A 23665-nucleotide genomic window follows, 5' to 3' on the forward strand; every position below is an offset into this window, starting at 1 on the left:
GAGAAACAGTGGGATGAAAGGAGTAGGTCAGATTAAAGACTTAGTTTTGGGCTCCTGGTACATCTTCTGTTTTTGCTCACCTGTTAAGAGGTGTGTCAAAGCTAAGTGTGATGAAGTAGTCTCAACTCTAGAAAAGTAGTTCTCACCTCACTTTTATGATACCTCAGGGTGTCTCCAGTTACCACAGGCACTAATGCAGTATTTTCAAACCAAAACTAATTTTTTTTTGAGATGAGGGTCTCCATAAGTTGCCCAGGTTAGTCTTGAATTCTGGGCTCAAGGGCTCCTCCTGCCTTGGCCTCTGGAATAGCTGGAATTACAAACACATACTGGTTTTTGTTGTTTTTGTTTAATTTTGAGAATTGGGTTTTACCTAATACAACAAATAATGAATATGCCCTAACTTTGGAAAGGTTGACTATACCACATGGTAGAATTTCTCCTTTTCCTCTGTTCACCACAAAAGACCCTCATCAAGTTCAAAATCCCAATAGATTGAGCTGGGTGGGAGTTGACAACAGGGTCAGATACTAAAGGGTTAGGATTTCTAAGTAGGCACTATGCAAGTGTTCTACATTCTCCTTTTCTCTCTGTGCTGACTCCCCTTCCCTGGAGCTGGTGGATCTGATGTTAGCCAGAGTTGTTTTTAAGGAGATCTCAATTTTGGCCAAAGCAAAAGAAAGATGATGCTTAAGCTGTTTGGGTGGAGGGGTGTCCCTCAGTTAAGGGCTGCCAGCAGGCAGAAAAATGGCTTTCTGGAATGGTATGGGTGTGGGAATTAACAGAACCAGAGGAGAGGCCTTTCCTTTTTCTCTTTTGACACCAACAACTAAAGCTCTGAATCTTAGCTTGTTCAGGCTCATTTCTTATATGTGTGTTTTCCTTCCTCGGCTTGGATGGATTTGGGGCAAAGGCAGTTGGTATCTTTATATAGTCTGTGTGGAAAAGGCTGAGAAGTGCATTTCTCCATCATGAAGGTGTAGGTATGAGTAATAGTGTTGCTGTTGCTAGTGGCATGCATGCACCCAAAGAGAATGTGTGTGTGCCCACCCCTGGCATTTGCGTTTCTCTCTCTGTGTGCACTCCTTGCACTCTTGTACACACACTCTTGCATATGCTCTTGGGGGTGGGGTGGGATGGGTGAAGCAAAATTCATTTTTGTTTTTAATTATTGAAGTTCTACACTCCTCCAAAAGGAGCAGCTTAGTGGAAACCAATAAAAATAGAAGTGGGGTAGTTGCCAAAGCCCCAGCTCCCTGGAGAGCGCAGGTGGAGAGAGGAGATCAGAGCCCCAGGCAAAGGCAGCAAGACTCCACAGTTCCTCCAAAAATCCCCAAAAAGAGGGATCCTGGCCCCCTGCTCCAGCCCCCCAGGTCGCTGCCCCTTTGATTAATGGTAAGGAGCTCAAATAAATCATTTAGGGAAGCCCATTATGGGTTTCCCTCAGGCGGCCTCGTTTTTGTTTTGCCCAATTTCCAGCAACTTTCTGAAATGTCGGTGTCACTGAAAAGGAACCAGTAGATCTCCAACACTTGGACAAATTATCCTAGGGTGAGTACTGAGCCCTGTGGCTGTTAGGCTCAGGTCACTTTCTAGCAACCACTCCCCCCGCCGTCCTCCCCCTCCTTCTACTGGCTTACTTTCAGGAATGGATAATGTTGTTTATTTGTTCAGCCAAATATTTGGTCTGGGGAATTTACCGTGAAATTCTGTGAATTGCATATACCTAGTTAACAAAATAGTCCTAATGCCACAAATGTTAGCATAGAAAACAAGGAACTATGGCCAGCTTTAACTCTTTAAATTCTGTTAGAAAAGTGTAGTCTTGAGACTCAGGGAGATAAGGAACTGGACGTGTGTGATTATTAAATTTAGGTTTCACTAGTTACTGTTTTTACCCAGTACCTCCTGGAAGTTGCAGGGTGATTCTCAGCGTTGGTTTTGGATCAAAGCTTGCCATTTTTCCCCACTTCATATTTTTCCCCCAGAGTCATGTTCTCATTACTTAAAGAAAGATGCGGAGGGAGGATCGCCCTTGAGGAGTTCAGCACAGTTGTAACCACATCAGAGGAGCTACTTGGTCGCTCCCTGCCCAACCCTTAAACTGGAACCAGCTTCCTAGGAGCTTAAGTCAAAAAAAAAAAAAAAAAAGAGGGACAGGGGGGCGGGGAGAACGCATCAAACATTCCCCGGCTTTCGTTGCATAATTCGCCCAGAACCTGCCAGGTGACCTGCTGACTTTGTTTTCTGTCTCGACCGCGCTGGGTCCCACCACCCGCCTTAACGCCGGGCAGCGCCACGCTGAGAGGGCCGGGCGCGGGCCGGGCGCTGGCAGACCCCAGTAACCCCCCGGCCTTGGACGGACCTCAAGATCCTGCCCTGGAGCTCCGCCTCCCGCCTGCTCCGGGCGTCCCGGGCCGGGCGGCGGCGGGGCAGCAGGGGGCGTCCTCCCCGCGGGGGACCGCGGGGCCTGCGCACCTGGCGGCGGCGCGCGGGAGCTGCACCGCGGGCGGCCTCCTCGCGGCCCCTCCCCCGGCGGCCCGCAGATTTCAGGGCCCCCCACCCGAACTGCCGGCCCTTCCCGCTCATCCGCCCTCGGGGCCCGGCGCGCTGGGGAAGCTCTGCAGAGACACACGGATCTGATTAGCGCGCGCTGGTCCTCCGGGCGGCCGCCCGGCATATTTCACGTGAAATGGGGTCAAACGGCCGAGCCGAAGCGTGGAGTCTTGGGGGGAAGGCTCACCGGGGTGGAGGGTGTGAGAGGGGGCTAGGCCTTCAGGGGTTTTCTGTGCGGAGCAGAGAGCGAGGTTGCGGAGCGAGGGCCTCCAGTCACCGAGCGCCCAGGGGCCCGCGTGCGGGAGCGGCTCGGTGGGAGCACGCACGGCGTGGGCGCGTGCGGAACACACCCTCCGGCCGAGGGTCGGACGTGCAGACAGGCCCTGAAGGCCCAACCGCTTTCTCAGCTCCCACCCCAGTCCGCACCACCAGCGGACACACGGAGCCCTGGGCCCTGTCTGAACTGCTACCACCGCCCCCTCATCCCCTGTTCCCCAGACGTTGGGAGAGGGGAGAACAGGGGAGGCCCAGGGTGTGTGAGAGGAGAGTTGGCTGATTTCTTTCAAAAATGAGATGCCAAGCCCGTGATACAAAATGACAGCACCTCAGTTGACCTCCGCAGGGCCTCTGGCCCAGGGACTCACAGCGCCTGCCCCCCTCCCCTTCTAAAGGTGAGTCAGAGCTTATCTGAGGCCCAGGTCTCTGACCTATTTGTCTTCAAAGACACCTTTTAGTTCAACACAGAGCAAATTTTACTATTCATGCATTCTCTTTTTTAAAATGAAAAGAATAATGCAACTGCAACGTTGGTGCCCTTACAGTACCTGAGAATCAGAAGGTTATTAGTATTCCCTAGAGGAATTTAGGATAACTGGTGGACTGCCAAATTAGCACTGATTGATGCAGCTATTCAGGCTTACCATGTGATACAAACTAGCACAGTTCTGAAAACTGTAACTGGAAATTAAATTCAGAGTGGTTAGAAATGTGGTCCCGGTGGGATTGCAAGGGTCCCATTTCCCCATGCATTCAGCACCCAATGGCAGAATAAATAAACAGTGGGAACTGCAATGCTCACCAGTGGAGAAAAGTGGCTGGTTTTAGGAAAAATATTGGATTGCTCTGATGTTAAAAAACAAAAACCAACTCACACACAGAAATTTTGAAAAAGAAGTAAAAAGTTCAAGGTGTGCAATGTTTATTCAATCCTAGAAAAAGAAATTAAAATATTTTTTCACTGAGGATGCCATTTGAAATTACCATTCATGGGTCACTTTACTTAAGGTATTAACTGAAGCAAGTTCCCATTGTCTCTGCTTTTTCTCTCTGTTCAAAATATTCTTTAAAACCCCTGAATGAAAATATAAATGCTGTATAGTATGCTGTTCAGAACAAACAATTCAGAAAATATAATACTATAGGATTCAGAAATGTTTACTTCAAAAATGTGAAATTTGAGAAAAAGAAGACAAGATGGAACAATAATTTACTGAGTTGTGTTACTAATGAGAATTTCTTAAGTCCAGCTTTCAGTCAGCTTTGCCACATTTTCTGAAGGAAAGATCTCATTGATCTCTCAAATTTGTATAACTTGATTTCTAGCAAAAATATTTAAAAATTACAAGTCCCCCCTCCCCAAATCCTTGAACCCCATAGACTAGGTACAAGTAGATTCATTTCACATAGTTTCATTACCATTACTTTAGCACTACTTTTTTCTTCAGTCTTATTAACTGAAGCCTTTGCCAGCAGATAGTTCTCTAAAGGGTTTACAGCATACTGATTGAGATTTTAAACTTTAGACTCAATTATTTAGCCCTGTAAATATTTCTCTTTCCCTCTGGTACCAGCAACTGACTCCATCCTGCATATAGTTGCCCAGGATTAGTTAAGAAAATGTACAACTGTGTTCAACTCAAGCTTCATGCTGATTTAATCTTTTAATCCTTGTCATTCGGTTTTCAAAGCAGTTTGCTTCTGAGGCTGGACCTTGAGCGAAGAGGCCAAAGATATGTACATTAGAGGAACAGTGAGAGAGAGAGAGTTTCCAAGTGTACTTACTGCAGTCTTCTAGATCACAACAGGTATGGTGAAGGCTATACTTAATGTCCCTTGGATTCATCTATAATTCAGAAGTAGAAAAAATGTGCATCTTTTGAGAACTGACTGATAACGTTTCTTTAATTGGTCAGTTAGAGGTACATAACCCAGAGTGTTAACTTCATCTCCAGAAAGCTCAGACCCAAGCATTTCATGTCTGATTGCAGTATCTCATTCCATTTGGTTAGAGGCAACTGTCTCCTTCTTCTTTTGCTTCTAGTGTTTGGTAAAATGACATTTTAAAAAAACTATGAGAAAGCAAGTTTACTTAAGTCTTATCCCCCTGAAACAACTACTTAGGTTTTTCTGTTTCCTTTTCATCTGTGTCCATATATTTATGTTTTCATATAGCTTTTATTTCATGTTCTGTTTTTCTTAATTTCAGATCAATATTATAACCTTAACGTATTTTAAATCCTCAATGAGTGGTTTATACATATGTTAATGTGAACCAGCCCCACTCCTTTGTGAGAATGTAGGCTGGGTCTAAAACTTAAATTTTTAACTCAGGCAATTTTAAGCAGCCTGACTGTAATATCAGGGCTGTGTGCATCATGTCCAAATCTTATTAAGATTCTTACTGACTTCTTAAGGCTAGGCTTAAGCACTGTGGTCCCAGGACTAAACAGAATGCTCCTTTGTGTGCTTTAAGTATTCTGAAAAGTGGGTTAACTGACATCCCAGGCTCAGACATTTTTGTTGACTGAGCTTACTGAAGGATTTGTATCTTCGTGATTTGGCCATCTTGGGAATATGTTCCTTCTCTGGAGAAAATCAACTATGACCTGGACAGGGAGGAACAGGGAGGATCTCTGTCTCATATGCTCAGAAGCCACTGGCTGAGCAATTTCCCACTGGACTCGAGGTGCATTCCTCGTTTTCTTGCTGTGATTTTTTGCACTGGTTTTCTTGGAAATTGAGGGTGGTGGGAAAGGGAGGCAGAATTATCTAAATATAATAATTACCAAATTGAAACCTATTCAGACAGGTTACCAGGCTCAGACTGACCTTGACACTTTCAACCTTCAGATTCCAGTTGGTTGGGGTCAGACACAAATGTCGAGTTGCTGACTGATTTCCACATGCTTCTTTTGTGTCCCTTAACGAGGGCAGACAAAAGATGTTTTTCCAATGGGACTCACTCTTTATGAGGCCTGACCCTCCAAGGAGCAAATTAATCTCAGGCGATTTTGAGGGTTTAGGGCACTAAGAGAATTTTTAGAGCATGGAGAAGTAATTTGTTCAATGGTACCTTAAAAGAGTTAATTTACCTCCAAAAGGTGAGTTCGTTTTACTATCAGGAGTCCTTTACTTCCTCTGAGATCAGACTTGTTATTTGCATAGCAAAGCATTCCGTTTAGCTGGAAAGGAGGGGGTGGGGATTGTTAACGAGGAAAGTCACTTTTCCCACAGTCTTTCAAAACGCAACAGTGTGGCAAGTGGGTTTGATCAACCTCTCTTCTCTCCTAAACTCTAAAACTTCAGACTGTTTTGCTCATTATCTATCTTGAGATTGACCAGCTTTTCTAGATTGAAGAGTTATAGGACTTAGCATATAGCTGCTGAAAGGACAGTTTTGCTAACATTGTTTGTTTTGGCAAGTTAGTGTAGCCTTGCAGGTGAAAACTACAGAAAAACAAACAGCAAACTTCACCAACATCCCTCTTCCTCTTTACAGACATTGCCTTTTATTTTTAACACAATCCAAATAAACCAGGGACAAGATTTTTAATATATTGGTCACACTTTGCATGGGGATTTTACAAATTTATCTTGATATTATGTTTCCCACTTGGCTGTCCTGCTTGCTCTACCTAAACCCATCTATGCACTTAAATCATAGTCTCTGAGGGCCTACACTATGTGTAAGTTATTGTTTATTTGGTTGTCACTTAGCAATTCTCCAGAACTAGCTCATAATTTATTTTAACCAAATATGCCCCACCTTAGAGACCCAACACCATAAATAAAGGGGACTTTTCAGCATTCTAGAAGGTTGAACATTCTGAGGTTCTAATTAGCATGGGATCTACTGGTAGTTCTTTTAAGTGTCTATTATTTCCAAATTGGGAGATTAGTCACAGGGATCTGAGGGGGAAAAAAAACAACAACAGACCTTTAATAAGCTCTGTTGATAAGAAAAGGCAATTGCAGAAATATAAAAGATTTGTTGCTAGAAGACAAATTGTGATATTGGAGTTGAAAACTTACATTTTGAGCATGTGGAAGAGAATCCAATTCTAGCCGTATCTCCCGAAGATCAATGTTATATGGCAAGTTATAGTGACCTGAAGAAAAGTAAATTTAGGAAAATTTTGGAGGAAGAGAGTGACAAACAGAACAGAATGGTCTGTGATCTGTTCCCCAGCGCTAGCCCACTGACAAAGTTTATTGGCTTCTCTAGGAGAAGCACAGCTCTGTGTGCGATGTGTGACAGAGATGAGGAGTGTCAGGAAGGGCTTCTATTTTCCCCAGAGTAGTTTACAGTGAAAATGTATTCAAGTAGTATGTCCATGATTAAATGTCAATTTTTAACAGAAATTTAAACAGAAAAGTGCCTGCTGAGATAAACATGCATTTATAAAGAATTGATTGCGTTCCTGTGTTATAATTCGGGACAGTTTTTTTTTTTTTTTTTTTTTTTAAAGAGTGGGTATGTAGGTTGACAGACATCTGGCCATTGGTGGGAAAATTATGTTATGATAAAATGAAAACGCTCCCTGGATTAATTTAATGCAACACTAAAACTAAAGTCTCCTTAAACATATTTTATGGAACTTGAAAAGTATTTAGATGGGTCAATAAATGGAGCAGAATATGCTCCAAATTTTAAGGTCATAATAGTAGCCTGGTCATGGTAGATGCATATAAAATGACAATTACAAAAAGTCTTTGTTATTAGGGAAAAAAAATCAGTGGAATAAGTAAACAGCTTAGAAATAGACTTAAAATATTGTTAGACTTTAACTAGGAGCAATACAGGAGTATAAGAATTACTAAGATATGCTCTTGGTTGAATAGATAGCATGCGAAAGTGATTTAATATAAATGTGTATGTTACACCAATCTTCAGAAATGTCTAAACAAGTTAAAGAATTAACTATATTTTTAAGTAGAGGAAGCCATATTTTTAAGTTTAAGAAAACTGAATTGCCTATTATCCAGTTGATTACAGAAACACACATTCAGAGTACATATGAAATGGAGGGCATTACTAGAGGTAAAGAAACGAGGTTTGATAAGTAGATATTTCAAAACATTTATAACAACATGTAATAACATAATAATAAGAGGTAAAACCCAGCATATGAAATATGATACTTGATAAATATTTACTATAAAATACATAAATTATGGATATAATCCAAGGTCATATGAAGGTTTATGGTCAAAGTAACTGAACGGATGCTTTAGACCAAAAGTTGACAAACTATTTCCATAAACGGCCATAGGTCTCTGTCACAACTACTCAACTCTAGGATTGTAGTACAAAAGCAGTCTATAGAGAATAGTGAACAAATGCACGTGGCCGTGTCCCAATAAAATTTTATTTATGGACATGGAAATTTGAATTTCATATAGTTTTTGCATGTTATGAAATATTCCTTTTTTTTTAATTTTTAAAGACTGTTTAAAAATGTAAAGGTATTCTTGTTGATTGGTTGTACAAAACACGTGGTAGGCTGTAGATTGGTATTTGGCCCCCAGGCTATAGATTGCTGACCCCTGCTTTTTTTGGACCTGTGTTTCTAAAGTATTTTCCTTGAAATAGTAGTCTCAAGAGTTTCTTTCTGAAAAAAGGATGCTGATACGAAATATATTTGGGAAACCCTGTGATCTGTATTACCCACTTGAATTTACAATGAACATTCATATTTAAAAGGCTTCAAGAAGTCACTTAGTGAGAAACCTGCTTGACTTTGGTCAACCCAGTGATGTCTCAACTTCTTTAGCCTCAGTCCCCCTTTTGTCCCACAGATTTTCAACCTGAAAAGGCCTATGCAGGATTGGCCCTGGCCTATCTCTCTGATGTCACTCAATGCCTCTTTTCCCCTTGTTATTTAATAACTACGATTCAGCCATATAGGCCCTCTTTCTGTTCTTTGGCCACCACGCACGTTCACTCCTGCCTTGGATGTTACTCTGTCTGCTGTCCTCCCTGCCTGCAGGGTTCTTTTGCATGATCTTCACAAGGCCCGCCTTCATGTTATTCAGTCCTCAGCTCAAAGGTCTCCTTCTCAGTCAGGCCTTCTCTGATGTCCCTTTCTAAAACAGCTCCCTCCGTCTAGCAAGCTCAACCACATGATTCAGTTCTGTTTTAGACATTGAATGTTATGTGACATTTTCTCTCTGTCTCTGTATGTGTGTATGTATATGTATATAGCATGTCCTCACTGCAGTGAAAGTTCTATGAGGGCTGGGACCTCGTCTTTCTTGTCCTTATTGGGTCATTCTGTCCCTAGAAGTGCCTGCCAAATAAAATGAATGCTATATAATTTTATTCAGAGAGATTGCAAGAGGTAGAGAAAGAGATAGAGATGGGGTTGAGGGTGGGAAGAAGAGGGAGAGGGAGAGAGAGAAAGTATTACACAGGTCACATTTTGGGAAATATATTATGCAAAAGAAAATGCAAATACTAGATTATCACTTGAAAATATTCACAATGTCATTAGCAGTTCCAATGCAAATTAAAGTTTACATTGCAACTCAAACAAAGGTTATTCTAAACAGCTCATGTAATTATATCCATCAATTGCTGATGTTTCTGTAAATGATTCCATTTATTAGTTTTTTGGAGCATACACGTAACCTGCAATAAGAACTATAAGATTGTTTATGCTTTTTGACACTTAGGGAAATACACCTTATAGAAATAATCTGAAGAGGAAAACAGTAATTTTTTCTCAATAAATTGATATCAACACTGGTAATAATAGCAAAAGATTAGAAACAATCATTCTATGGCTATTAAAAATGGCAATTGTATAAATTAAATCAATACTTACACTTGTGTTTATCATGCACTATTAAATGAAAAGAGCAGAACACAAAATATGTGTTTTCCAATTACATGGATGTAAAACACGCACACAGCCACTAAACATAGCTAGACAAGAAATTGCAATAGGGCAATTGTATTTTCTCTGTAATGTTAAAAAAATTGACAAAAGAAAAGAGATTGGAGCTTGTCTGCACCGAGGAGAGAAAACTGGTTCTATACATGCTTTAATTTGTCTGAGGTCAAAGAGAAAAAACTTAAATATCCTGAATTAAATGTGGCAAAACAAGCCCTATTCAGCCTTTCAAGTTAAGTCTGAGCCTGTTGTCCCAAAGGCATTCTTATTTCTCAGCTAATTCACTTCACTGTAAGTACTGTGAGAAGCAGAATTACTATGCACTATGAAGTATTTGCATTAAATAGGGTGCTTTAGCATAAATTATATGGAAGACATTAGTTCATACACCTTGAATTTATTAGCTTTGTTCTGTTGGTTTAAAAGGTTAACAAACACCTGCTGTTTAAAACTTTCAACAGCAAAAACTTTCCCATGCCTGGCTGTGCTAAGATTAGTTAAGGAACAAGAGACTGGCCACATAGTTTAGAGGGTGCTCTGTTGTCCCGTTCCAGTAAGGAATGAGTGCCAAAGTGCCCATCTTGGTATTTGCAGATGAGGCTGTTTGATCTTTGGTAGGAGGATCCATGAGTGTGTACGTGAGCTCCGTGGATGGCCACTGGTCAAAGCAGAACTGTTATGTAATTATAGCATCCATAGCGTCTGACGCGCCACCCAGCGAAGCCTAATAGTTTGTACTGGGAAGTGGTGTCATAAAGATAGTGAGAATTAATTAACGTTTATGAAGATGTCCAGATTCATGAGAAAAAAGCCCTGGGTAAAGGCAATGTGTTGCAGTGTTCAGGGAAAATGATGTCTTCTTTTCTTAAACCAAAAGTCAGAGCTGGTCGGGCTGACGTATTATCATTTAAAAGTAAACATTCATTTTAATGTTTTGGGCAAATTTTTCACTTTCTGTGTCAGACCTATCTGGAGTATGGTGGATATTTTGCCAGCATCCAAACTTAAAGAATTGAGATTTGTCTTGATTTCATGCATGTCAAATATCATTCTCATCATTCTCATAAGCAAATAAATACAATTAATTTTCCAGTTCATCCACCACTTTTTATAGTGTACACAGTGGGCAAATATGATCTCTGTAAAATATGTGAACAGTCGTGGAATAATTTATACCCAAGTATAAAGAAATAGTGGATAGAAATGTATGTTTGAATTATGCAAATCTAATTTTTTATCTTGGCTTTACAAAATTAACACATGATATAAAAATAAGTTTTTAGTGCTGTCAATTGAAATTTGTTTATAGCTAGATAATCCTTTGTGTGCTACCTTATTAAAAGATTATTTGAACACTGAAGACAGAAAATATGATTAAAGTTGCAAAGTTAAAATAAATTGCACATAGTATTTGTAATATCATTGGCTCACTTACATGACATGTGATATGGAAACTTTTTTTATTTAGTTTACCTAGAATTTTAAATTAACATAATTTGAGAATAAATTATTAACTGGTACATACTTTTATAGATTCTTAACCTGTGATCTTGGTGCTGTATAAGACATAGGATTGACACAATGCTTAGCTTTGCACAGCATTTCCGGTATTCTAATGAATATTATTAGGCAGAGAAGGTAGCATCATCCTATTTAATTTAGAGTAATTGTTTTTTTAAATATTAGAGAATGACCCTTTCTTTGTAATTAAAGGAGATGTTTAGAATTTCCTTAATATTACACTGTAATCTTCTTGTAACAGATACTTAAGTGAGCAATTCATTCGTGTTTTCCTTAGGCTAAACACATCAAGTAGTGAACCTGGAATACCAGGAGACTTACTCTGGTACTGGAGATCACAGATATCAAACATTGTAATGCCAATTTTCAATTCTGCTTTCATCTGATTTGAATTACTTGATAGCTCTTTACACATCTTCTTCAGGTGTACAAATTATTCTCTCCTTTAAATTGCATTTTGAATATAAAATTTGAGGTTGTTAAGCTAGAGAAATATGAAGACATTACAGAGAATCTTGTGTCGTCCATTTACAAAGTGGCTGGTCTGGACAGAAGCAAAGAGTACTTTACTTGAAAACTCATTTTATTGCATTACTCCATATTGAATATAATATTAATCTATAATACTTATAGTTTTTAAAATTAGAGGATGCTTTTGAGCACTATTACTGGAATGCATCAACATGGGGAATGAAGACAGGTTACCCAGGAAGTGTATGAAGACTGTAGTGTATTAGGAGTGAAATTAGAACAGCTCAAGGAAGGAAAAGATTAAACCAAGAGGAGAAACTGAAATGTTCCCTCTAATTTGATGAAGAAAGATAATTGGTAGTAGATAACAAGGCTATTTGTTTTTAATCCTAGATTTTTTACATTTGGTCAGTGTGAGATGGAAACCAGGATAGAGAATAAATAGATAGGAGGGCAGAAAATCAAACTGACATAGAGAAGAACTCGTGAAGGATTAGATAATTGATCTGCACTATTCAAATCTATAGGTTCTGATGATTAACACCTTAGGGTCAAAGAAGAATCAGATGAAGTCACTGCAGAGTGTGAACAAACATTCTGAAGAATTCAGAGTTGACTGATAAGATGCCTAAGTAAAATACATGTATTTTTAAAGAAAGGAATTGATCAGTCTGACAATTTAACATTAATATGTACAAAATTTTCAAGTTTATCATAAATTGTCTTAACACTTTTATAGAGCAAGCAAAATTAGAGCCAGCCCTTAAAGACTGAGAATTGGGTCTTGTTCTGGACTGCATGTTTGTGCCTTCCCCATGCCTTGCAAATTCCTATGTTGGAACATTAATCTCCAAGGGAATGGTATTAGGAGGTGGGGCCTTTGAGAGGTAATTAGATTTAGATGAGGCCATGAGGGTGGAGCTCCCATGATGGGATTAGTATCTTTGTAAGAAGAAGAGACTAGACCTTCCTCTCTCTCTTTGCTCTTGGTCACGTGAGGATACAGGGAGAAGATGGTCATCTGCAAACCAGGGAAAGTGCCCTCACCAGACATTGGATCTGCCAGGACCTTGGCCTTGGGCTTCTTGGCCCTCAGAACTGTGAGAGGTAAATTTTGTTGTTTAAGCCACCCAGTCTACAGTAGTTTGTTATAGCAGCCCAAGCTGGCTAAGACAGGTCCCTCCAGAAGTTCCTAACCTGTTGTACCCAGCATGCACTCTGAGGCCATTTTCCACCAGTGTCCTTGACTTGCCTCACTTTGCTATACAGATTTTTTTCCTGTAGGTTCCTCCTGCGGCCAAAATAATACTGAATTATTAGGGCAGTAGCCTGAGACTGTGCCACAGAGGGAAAGCAACCGATTTTGTAAGTTGATACCTTGACCTTGCCCCTGAGCGGACAATGCTATAACCAACTTAGCTAACCAGTCACAGACCTAAGTAGATGAGCTTGGTTGACTGAGGGGAAGCAATAAATTATGTTTGTATTGACCTTAGTAAACCTTTTAATTCTTTCCCACATGATATAGTTCTCAACAAATTGGGAAAATATGGCCTAGAGTCTAGGTAACTGCACAATGGCAGATCGGGGCCGAGGCCTGCAGCATCCGTTTTGTGCCTGGTGTAGGCGAGTGGTTTCATCACTTGGAAGGAACCGTGTGGTGCTGAAACGCCAGGCCCTTCCCTCCCCTGAGCCCGGACAGGGCGCTGCCTTTTGTTGCCACTGTGGGAGGAGAGGGGGACGCTGCCTGCCACGGTTACGGGAAAACACTGCTCCGAGGGTGTCAGGGTCAGGGCTGACAGGAGGAGGCCTACAGCTCCTTGTGGCATTTCTCCTAGCAGCTGGTCTCCCTGAACAGAAAAAAAGAACCAAGTTTTCCCCCTTGCACCATTCGTTTGGCTGATGGTTGCTGTCCACTCGAGTGAAAATCTTCCTGAAATGTCTCAGGCTTTTTGTCTCTACCTGTTCGACTGCCCAGTCTCTTAGTCACAAAGGGGAATACAATTTGTACAATGCGCTCACTTAGTCACTCAATAAATAACTGTTGAGTAACCACCGCCATGTGCCGTCACTGTGCTGAGCAGTAGACATACTGAATAAAATCCAGCCTTTGCTCTGGAGGAACTTAACATTTTATTTGAAGACGCTGGCAGGTATGCACAAAATGTATTGCTGACCTAGGGCTTCTGTAATAAGGTACCACAGACTGAGCGGATTAAACAACAGAAATTTATTTTCTAATACTTCTAGAGGCCAGAAGTCCAACATTAAGGTATCACCAGGTTTGGTTTCTCCTGAGGCTTCTCTTTTTGGCTTGCAAGTGATTGCCTTCTCACTGTGTCCTCAAGTGACCTTTGCTCTGTGGGTGAGAATCAATCCATGGTGTCTCTCTCTGCTTGTCCAAATTTCCTCTTCTTATAAGAACACCAGTCAGATTGGATTAGCGCCCACCTTAAAGGCCTCATTTTAACTTAATGGCCTCTTTAAAGTCCCAGTCTACAAATATAGTCACATTCTGAGATACTGAGGGTTAGGTCTTCAAGATATGAGTCTGGGGAGGGGGGGCACAATTCAGCCCATAACAGTGACATGAGGGTAAGATAAGTGATAACAGAGGTATGGAAAATTTTATTTGAGCTCAGAAATGGTCTTGGGACCAGGACAAACGTCAATTCTCAGTATCACTACAGTCTAAAGCAAGTGACACTATGGGAAATCACAGATGGAAGAGGGCCTGTGGACATCAGCTGTTTGGCCAGCATCATGTTTTAAAAGCTCTAAATCTGAATAGCATTGAGGTGCAGCAAACACTTAACCTCTTCTCCGCATTTACAATAACCGTTTGGCCCATAGAGGTATCACGTTCACAATCCTTGACTAAATTTGTGAGGAAGAAGAGAAACATTTCCTAACCTTCCCATATTTGCCAGGCTCTATAGCCCACCAGGAGTCAGTAAATTATATGATTATAGACCTCATTATTATTAATTTGTCCAAATATTATTTGTTTTTCCATTCCTCTCTCTCCATTCTTTTTCATTGTGTTCCTCCCTTCAGCCAACCAAGAGTAAGAAATGGACTCAGGATTTAGTCACATACCTCTTCACATCTGCTCTCTTAGTTACTTGAAAATTTAACCAAAAATTTGAAACTTCTACTCTAGGTCCTGTGATTTCTTAAGTAAGACTTTCTCCTACTACCACAAAACTGTATCTGTCTTCTCCCTTCTCTGTAATTTTAAATTATACATGGTTCTAACTGATGATAATAAAGACTTACCCCATGGGCTCTATTAAGCTTCAGCTCCACTTGCCTTAGGAAATCCTGGTGAAAACAATGGGGAGATAGAATCCTATTGGTTGATTCGTTTCTTAGAATCAGCTCATAGGTTACCACCATTTAAGGTATAAATGAAGAAGGGTAAGTGGGCAGGATATATATAGATACCTGAAATACTGTACAATCTTGTTATTGCCTTTTTTTTGTGGTTGTTTAGAAATGATTTTTTTCCTAAATAAATACAGTGGAAATAAAAGTGTTTTATATAAGATGTAAAAAAGGTGGAGAATTTCATTAGTAACCAACCAAATACAAGTAAAGCAAATATGAGTTATCACATTTGAATGTTTTAGTTTGGCAATGATTTCAAGATTGGTGATATCCTATATTTGCAAGAATGTGGGAAGATGGGCACTTCTGAATTATTAATGGAAATTAGTACAACTTTCTGGAGGGCAGCTTGATACTGGATATCAAAATTTAGAATTCCACTTCTAGGAACTTATCTCAAGTGCCCCAAAATATATATACAGATCATCACAGCATTGGAAATAATTGGAAAAAAAATAACTAGTGACTTAAATATCCATCAGTAAAGGATGGATCAAATCCTTATTGTGCATTCATAAAATGGAATTGTATGTTGCCATTAAAAAGAATGAGTCATAACTGTATTCACTGGCATAGAAAGATATTTAAATAGCATATTATTTAATTTTTAAAAAAGCAGCCTTGTAAACAACTTTATAGGACAATTCCATCAATATTAAATTGTGTGTATTTGTGTCTTTTAAAAAAATTTCTGTCTTTATATGTGTCTTTATATGCTTGTGTGTGTTTGTGTGTGTATATAGATGATATGGCAGAATGTTCCCCAATGTAGTTAAAATAATAGCCTCTGGGGGGTGGGGTTTGAAGTACTTGTTACTTATTTCAGGAATTTTAACTTTCTTTAGTCTTTTATAAAGATAAAACATTTTCTCTATATTATCTTTATACTTAGAAAAAAGTAAATTAAGAAATTTTTGGATAAAAATATGCTTCCTAGGGCCAAGATAGTTAGTTATCAAAGAGTTCTATTTAATTCCTGATTCCATAAATTGTTGGCTTGCTCAAATATTTTGGTTTTATTTATAGGCATAATTCTTACATGCAGAATATTATTAAAAGGTTTTGTACTGTGAAGGGCCCTTTTAGCATAAAGTAAGAAGCATGAAGTATTCTAATAGTGGCCAATTAAATTAGAAATATGACACATATTCATTTAAGATAAGTGTTATGGGTTGATTTATGTCCTCCAAACTCATATGTTGAAGTTAGTAACCTCCAGTACCTCAGATTGTGACTGTATGTAGAGATAGTGTCTTTGAAAAGATAATTAAAATAAGGTCATTTGGGTGGGTCAATCTAATCTGAGTAAACTCTTTATAAGAATGACATCTGGACACAGGCATGTACAGAGGGAAGTCCGCGTGAGAAACCAGGAAGGAGCAAGCCATTGCAACACAAGGAGAGAGTCTCAATCCTGCTGATGCCTTGACCTTGGACTTCTGGCCTCCAGGATTGTGAAAAAAATACATTTGTGTTGTTTAAGCCACCCAGTCTGTGGTCCTTTATTATGGAAGCCCTAGAAAATTAGTATAACAAGTAAACCTACATCATTTGTACCTCCTATTGAGAGACTTGTTTTGTTCCATAACATTTCAAAATTATTTAAATATATTCTACATGAATGGCCTTGAAAAAATTTTATTAAGTTGCCCAAACTAGTAACAAACATGCATAGTTTTGAACTCCTGGCCTCAAGCCATCCTCCTGCTTCCCAAAGTGCTAGGATTATAGGCATGAGCCATTGCACCCAGCCTAAAAAACATACTTAGTAAGTACTAACTTCACAATATTACACCTAAAAAAAAAATCAAAGGTAGAAATCTCAAAGTAACACCTCCCCCCCAAAAAAAGAAAGAAATTATTTCAACCCTATATTGGGTTAGATTTAGCAAACAAATTTATATACATAGGTGTGGAATTCTTCACTTTTAATTAGATAAAAGTATTGGGTAGAAATATAATTTTAATTAGGGATGTTTCTGGAAAAATTGAAGAACCTATTGTTTTTTCTTCCATTTATGTTTTTACATAGTATATGACTTTTCACAGGGGTAGGAAAAACTCACAATCCAGAGGATTTTAAAAATGGGAAGAAATTAAACTGCTCTTAAATAGGTGGGCCTTCTCAAACTTGTGGTGTCTAATGCAGTGATTTTTATTTATAGTGATTTTATTTATAGTGATTTTTATTTAATGATATCTACATATTTTAGAAAAATCTTTTAAGTTTTGAAATGTAAAGTCATGTTTTTAAACGAGGGGTTTAATTTTACCAAAGGTATAGTAGCTACTTGATAGTTATAAAGTATGAAATTCTCTGGGAAAAAAAGTTACTTTTAGTTAACATGTGTTGGATCTTGTGTATTTACAGGAAATGTTTTCATTTAAGACCATTGATACATTAATAGTTTCCAGGCACATTTTATGACAGGCTCTAAGTTTGTTCTCTTTTGAACAGCTAGGAAAGGATGTTTTTAAAGTAAGCACTTAGATTTGCCTGGATCTCATTTATAAAGCAAGGGTCTTAACTACAAATGCCTCTGAAATCAAACTATGCCCTGGAGTAGTGAATTCCCCAGAGATGACCGAAGCATCTTCCACTCAATTTCTCCTTAGCGACATTCAAATTTCCCAAGTCTCATGTACTCCTAGGTTTTCTTTCTTGAAAAGTAGAGAACAGATGCAGCTTTTGGTTGTCCCTCCACAGTGTCCCATTTTACTCATGGATAGTCTGTGATTTTACTTTCATAGTTCCTTGGAGAAGTTGCTAATCATAAATCATTTATTACAGTACTGTTTTAAAGCTCTGTGCTTATTCTGACACTGGATTTTGACTGACTTTGTTTTTTAGCAGCCTTTATGAGACCTCTAAGAATTGTGGGGACCTGATCAGGTGGAGAAAATGTGAATGTATTTTCCAGCACAGGTAGGAGGGCTACAGTGTTGTTCTCCAGGAACAGGTGAAGTGCTTTTGTCAGGAATCCTTTTGTCTTCCAAAGTGTTGTTAAAGCCCCCTAGTGGCCAGGTGACCCCAATCAGGTGCTGTGTGCCCTCTCTTTTGAGGAGAAGATCCCAAGGTCATAGCTCTTCCTCTCTCCAGAGCTCTCTGAACTATGAGAGAAAACAATTGGGTCCCCAGTATAGCCTGATTCCCTGGTTTCAAAACTTTTCAGGGAGTTTTGGCCTTTAACTCTGCCTGCTTGACGGTAAGTGTGTGCTCGCCGGGGAGGTTGCAGGTGATAAAACTAAGAAATAGACTAGAAGAGGGGCAAATGAGGGAGAACCTAAGGAGCTTAAGTTTCCGGCCACGATCCTAGCAATGTTATATGGGAATTGATCTGGCTTTGGTGTGCAGAGGAAGTTTAGGCTCCCAAAAACTAGTTAGTAAGATTGCAGTAAACTTTAGGAGCGATAGTGAGAGCCGGAAGTCAGGTTGCTGCAGCAGGAATGAAAGGAAAGATGGACTTGAGGGTAAGATTACAGAAGGAGCATTGCTAGGAGTTTGGTGACTGATTCCACCCAGCGGCAACAGAGAGAGATCAGGCTAAGATGACCCTCAGGTCCAAACACTAGAAGAAAGGTAGTGCCTTGGCAAACAATTTCAGAACAGCCACTAGTTAGAATTTAAGGGAGAAATGAGGCTTGCATTAAGTGTTCTGCAAAAGCTGCAAGAGATCATTCATTAGGCAGCTACATTCACCAACATCCCCTGCTTTCTGTGGGTAACATCCAATCTGCTGGCACCTTCTTACTAGTGAGTAGTTGTTCATGTGGTTTGTAAGCTGAATTTTAGACTGGTGATTTAAAAATGTGGGGTTCCCCTCCCCCACCATTTAAAATTTTTTTTCTTTTCTTTTCCCAGACAGTTGTTATGGTTCAATCCACTTCACAGGTATGCCCCAGGCTTCCAAATGACTATTTCACATTTACTATGTAAACTAGTGACTCAGTATGTTGCTTTAGAACCAGATACGTGTGGTTTTGCTTCACTTGAGGAATTCAGTAAAGAACATACTTCATGTCAGCAGAAACCCTCGTAAATCTATATAGAGAAGAACATGAGTAAGACCTCCTTTTATAATCACACGGCTGCATGGAATTTGTTTCCTTTTCTTTATGCAGAAGCTCTAGAGTTTTCTCTAATGCCTCAGAAAAAGCTTATTTGTGCTTGTGATTTTGAGAAGGGACATCATTGTCATCTTTTTCTTGAGTTTACTCTTCAAGATTAGGAAATAATTGAAGAAAGTAAAATTCTAGGAGTTATTATAGCACTTTGTATGTAAGAAGTATGTATTTTCCCTCTAGACGTGTTCTCTGGGGAAGCTGGCCAGAAAAAACAAACAAGGCGACATGGCCCTACACAGTTTCTCCTGTACAATGACTGAGTTTCTGTATTTGGCCCTATGTACATAAACTATGTGTCCTGGGATAGAAAGTCTTCCAGAAGCACAAAAACATGGACAGAAGAGGAAGAGAAGGGAGATAATTTTCTTTAGTTGTGAAAGAACATTTATACCATTACTATTTCAGCTTGGATAGAGATTTAAAAATTTTTCTATAAAAAACATTTTCTTGGCCCAAGAAATTAGGATTCGTGAGATTAAGTGAAAGGAGATAAACATTAAGGGGTAGTCCTCAGATGGAAGGGTTCCTACAGAAGACACCTGCTCAGCTTAGCATAACGGACTTAGTGGCCTGGCAGAACCTATATTTAAATACTTTGGCTGGATTGATGACCTTTTGTGGCTTTTGTGGCATAGAAAAAAATTCATAATTTATTTTTTCTGAGTGGAACAAGCACTATATATGTTCCTCTAAAGAGTCCTTGGCATTCTCTTGTCTTGTGTAGTTTATGAGCAAACTTGGGGAGATTCTTGGAAATGATGTTTGAAACAAATTTAGGATTTTAATGTTCATTTACTTATAACATGATATAAAATTTCCCTAGGAAATGGATGTATTATTTATCTAAATGTATACTTCAGATAAAGCATTTCATATTGTCACAGGGGCATTTACTTATTCTTTTATTAGTCTTTTAAAACATGTTTTTGTTTCATTTCTGGCCTGAATAACACCATTCCTTATGTGTGTGTGTGCGTGAACACATGTGCACACTTGCCTCTGAAATTTGTTGTATTTTGTATGATTTTAGAAGACTTTTGAGACTATTCGTCATGCCTAGTGATCCCTGCACAGGGACTGCAAGTCCCAGAGTACACAGGTCTTGGAACTGAGGTTGCCACCCTTTGGTTAAGAGCGGCCTGAGCCTTCCATTCCCTGTGGCCAGGTATTTTAATATTTCTTTTGGTGAGCAGAACTAGAAAACATTGCCCCTTTAATTTATAGATGACACTTTCTTGGACGGAACAGCTCAAAGTGCACATTTGAGATCAGAATTAGACTTCAGAATCGTTTTGATAGAAGCTGAGGAAGTAGCAGAACAAAGCTTTGTTCCATGGCAATTGCATTCGCAGGTTCGCAGAGCATTCCCTCCGCCCCTGCTTTAAGGTACACCTGGCTGCTCCCCAGGACTCCTTCTGCTGGGAGCCTCCCGGTGCAGGCTGCTTGCCCAAGTTTCTATTTACTCCCCACCTCGCCTACACACCCGTGAGAAGCCCTCTTCCTCTGAGGCCGTCTCCATCCACTGATGTTTTCTGCTGACCTCCATCTGCTGACCACGTTTCTCTTGCTTTCCACTGACATGCATTGATGACTTTGGCATGTTCCTTCTTCATTCTTTCAACTAATATTTGTTCTTCTCCTTTTTCCCTATTATGATTGAAAAGATATTCCTCCTTCTACCTAAGCTCAGTTCCTACTCCTGGGCTCTGGATCCCATCCCCTCTGGCCTCCTTTTGGCCCACTGATTTTATCTATCTCGAATCTCCATCTTCACTGCCTCAATCTTAATTCAAGCCACCACAATCTTTCACTATCACTTTGATCCCCTAATTTGTCTCCCTGCACATAATATTACCTTTTTCCAGGTCATCCTTCCTCATGAAGTCAGAGTGAGTTTTCCAAAATGTAAATCTGAGTATGTCATGTAAGTCCCTTGGTCCTATCCACCGGAGGGTCCCCGTGGTTGTTATTCTAGAGTAAGGTCCAAACTCCCCAGCACAGCATTTTGGGCTCTTCGTGGTCTGGCCTTTGCTTAGCTCTGGAAGGAGATAACAAATCACCTCCTAGCAAATTAAATAGTAATATGGATTATGTTAAAAATATTTTGAAAAAGAAAATTTCCGGTACACGCATAGACGAATGCCAAAGGATCTAGAGAGAACTTCGGAGCTTATGGAACTTTGTCTGTATAGGCTGAAACTGTTTCTGACATCTGCAGAATCTCTAAAAACCATTTAGATACACCTATGGATGCATGTTTGGACAATTTCTTTTGTACAAAAGATGTTCATAGGAGAGATTGGTAATCTAGAAACCATGACTTCTAATTATGGAAAGTTGCCTGTGCAAGGCACATGTTTAATTTTTGGCTATTTTCTGAACAGTAAGATCATGACAAATCTATACCACCTGTGAGAGTGATTGTGAAACATAACTCATAAAAATATTAGGCTATGTTATAGGATATTAAGATGCCTTGCAAATAAAAATCTTTCCTCTTAATAATGTATGCTGACTTATGAATACTTTGGGACTCTTTTTAATCCCTGAGGTTAGCCTTTATGTAATTTAAGAAAATATAATCAGATACATGGTGGTGATATTTCCTGCTTCTCATTGCATGTAATATGATACATAATGCCAAAATAAAACCATGAAATTGAAAAGAAAATCAGTTAATATTTAGCATTTATGAAGATCATTTTGCTTTCACAACTCTTTCCAAACCTCAACTAATTAATTTATAAACATCCCAGAGGAAGGTGATGATTATCTGTTTTACAGGTGGGAAGAAACTGGAGTTAGTTGTGAAATGCCTTGCCCAAGGCCATAGAGGAGGGGGGTGTTTTGTGCCTGGCCTACAACCTGGGCGCTTCTGGTGTCTAATTCAACTGTATCACACTCTCTTTGAATAGTACGTCTGCTCCCCTCAGCAGTGACTTTGATTGTGGATGGAATGGATCTTTGTCATTTGGTCTTCAGTGGCTAGAAAGTTAAAGATAATGTGTTTTGTGATTCACCTGAACTCCATGGGTCCCTCAAAAAATTCAGTTCGTGGAACTTAATTTTTTTAGGAACAATTTTTAGGGAGAATAAAAGGGGCTAAAGGAAGATGTAAAAACTTGATATAGCAAGAAATTCTTTTGCTCCAACATTTGGATGAGTGATAACTGATGCTGGTATGGCTTTCAGTGATGAAATTTAAGCACTTAATGTTAAATGTTAATTGAGAGTGCACTTGCCTTACCCGGTGCTAGGCGATGAATTAGAAACTTTTAGAGGGCAGAGACAATAGTGCAATTCCTTTGTACCTGAAAATTGAGGACTACAGGTTTGACAGGTTGTTCATAATGCTCTTTGAAAAGGGAATGTCAGAGGTCTTAGATTGCTTGCATTCTTTAATTTACATAATAGATACATTTCCCTAAAGTTTATGTAAATGGAATCATGTTTTTAAAGCACCAGGAAATCTTGCCTTTTAAAGGATCCTTGTCTTGAATCCAAATACATTTGAAAAGTGAACTAAACTATTGTGATATAGACAGTTACTCCTGAATTAATCTATTGTGTAGATTTGGCTTTTCGAATCAGTGAATTTTTAAAAGCAGAGGTTTCCTGTGAACTTGTTACAAAATGCAGCAATGCTGCTAATATTAGTACATGGTAGAAAGTAGCAGGGCCTTGAAAAAAACATGATCTTTAGAGATAGCTATCTCTGGATTGCAATATAAATTCTGTTAATTAATACTGTTGTAACCATGGGCAAGTTTTCTTTGGTTAGTTTTACAAAAAATTGCATCACTTTTATATGAGAATTTTAATTTAACTAAATCATGGAGAGCTTTAAGGCAACACTAAGACAGTTCATATAGATCTCTTTCATTCTTTTAATATTTGCATGGTATTTCATTGTATAGATTTACCATATCTTATTTATTTATTGTTCTATTAATGGACACATTACTTTTTTCCATTTATTTTTATTTTTTCAACAAAAGGTCCTGCAAAGAACATCTTTAAAATATGTATGTATATATATTTCTATTATATCTTTAGGTCAGATTTCTAAAAGTGAGGTGACTAGGTATGTATATTTTAATTTCTTAGATACTGAAATTATACTTTAAAAAGGCTGCACAACTTTGTATTCCTAAGAAGAGTATATTAGGGTGCTTATACTTGACTCCATCACTTTTCCTGGGTATTGCTGAACTTTCTAATTTATCTAATCTGTTGGATGAATAAAAGTATCTATATGTTGTTTTTATTTGTATTTTATTGTTTTTATTTGTATTTATTTAATTGTGGGTGAGCTTAATGAGCAAATTTTACATGTGTGTTAGGCCAAACAATTTTGTTTCTGGCTGACTGGAAAGGAAATAAAAATCAGGCATGCAGTTTACTCCAATTCCGGGACTAGAACTTCC

General features: G+C 39.1%; 1 long non-coding RNA gene across 1 annotated transcript in view; it reads left to right on the top strand.

Annotated features, from left to right (window-relative positions):
* The first annotated feature begins 2868 nt into the window (after window positions 1–2868).
* The window catches only part of LOC105867698 (uncharacterized), a 105972-nt gene continuing 85175 nt past the window's right edge, over window positions 2869–23665 (top strand). The window contains exons 1-2 of the long non-coding RNA XR_001152388.3: window positions 2869–3227; window positions 4527–4640. This is a non-coding gene — a long non-coding RNA (uncharacterized LOC105867698). The remainder of the gene's footprint in view (window positions 3228–4526; window positions 4641–23665) is intronic.

The sequence above is a fragment of the Microcebus murinus genome, chromosome 6, assembly GCF_040939455.1.
Source record: "Microcebus murinus isolate Inina chromosome 6, M.murinus_Inina_mat1.0, whole genome shotgun sequence".
In the NCBI taxonomy this organism is placed as follows: domain Eukaryota; kingdom Metazoa; phylum Chordata; class Mammalia; order Primates; family Cheirogaleidae; genus Microcebus; species Microcebus murinus.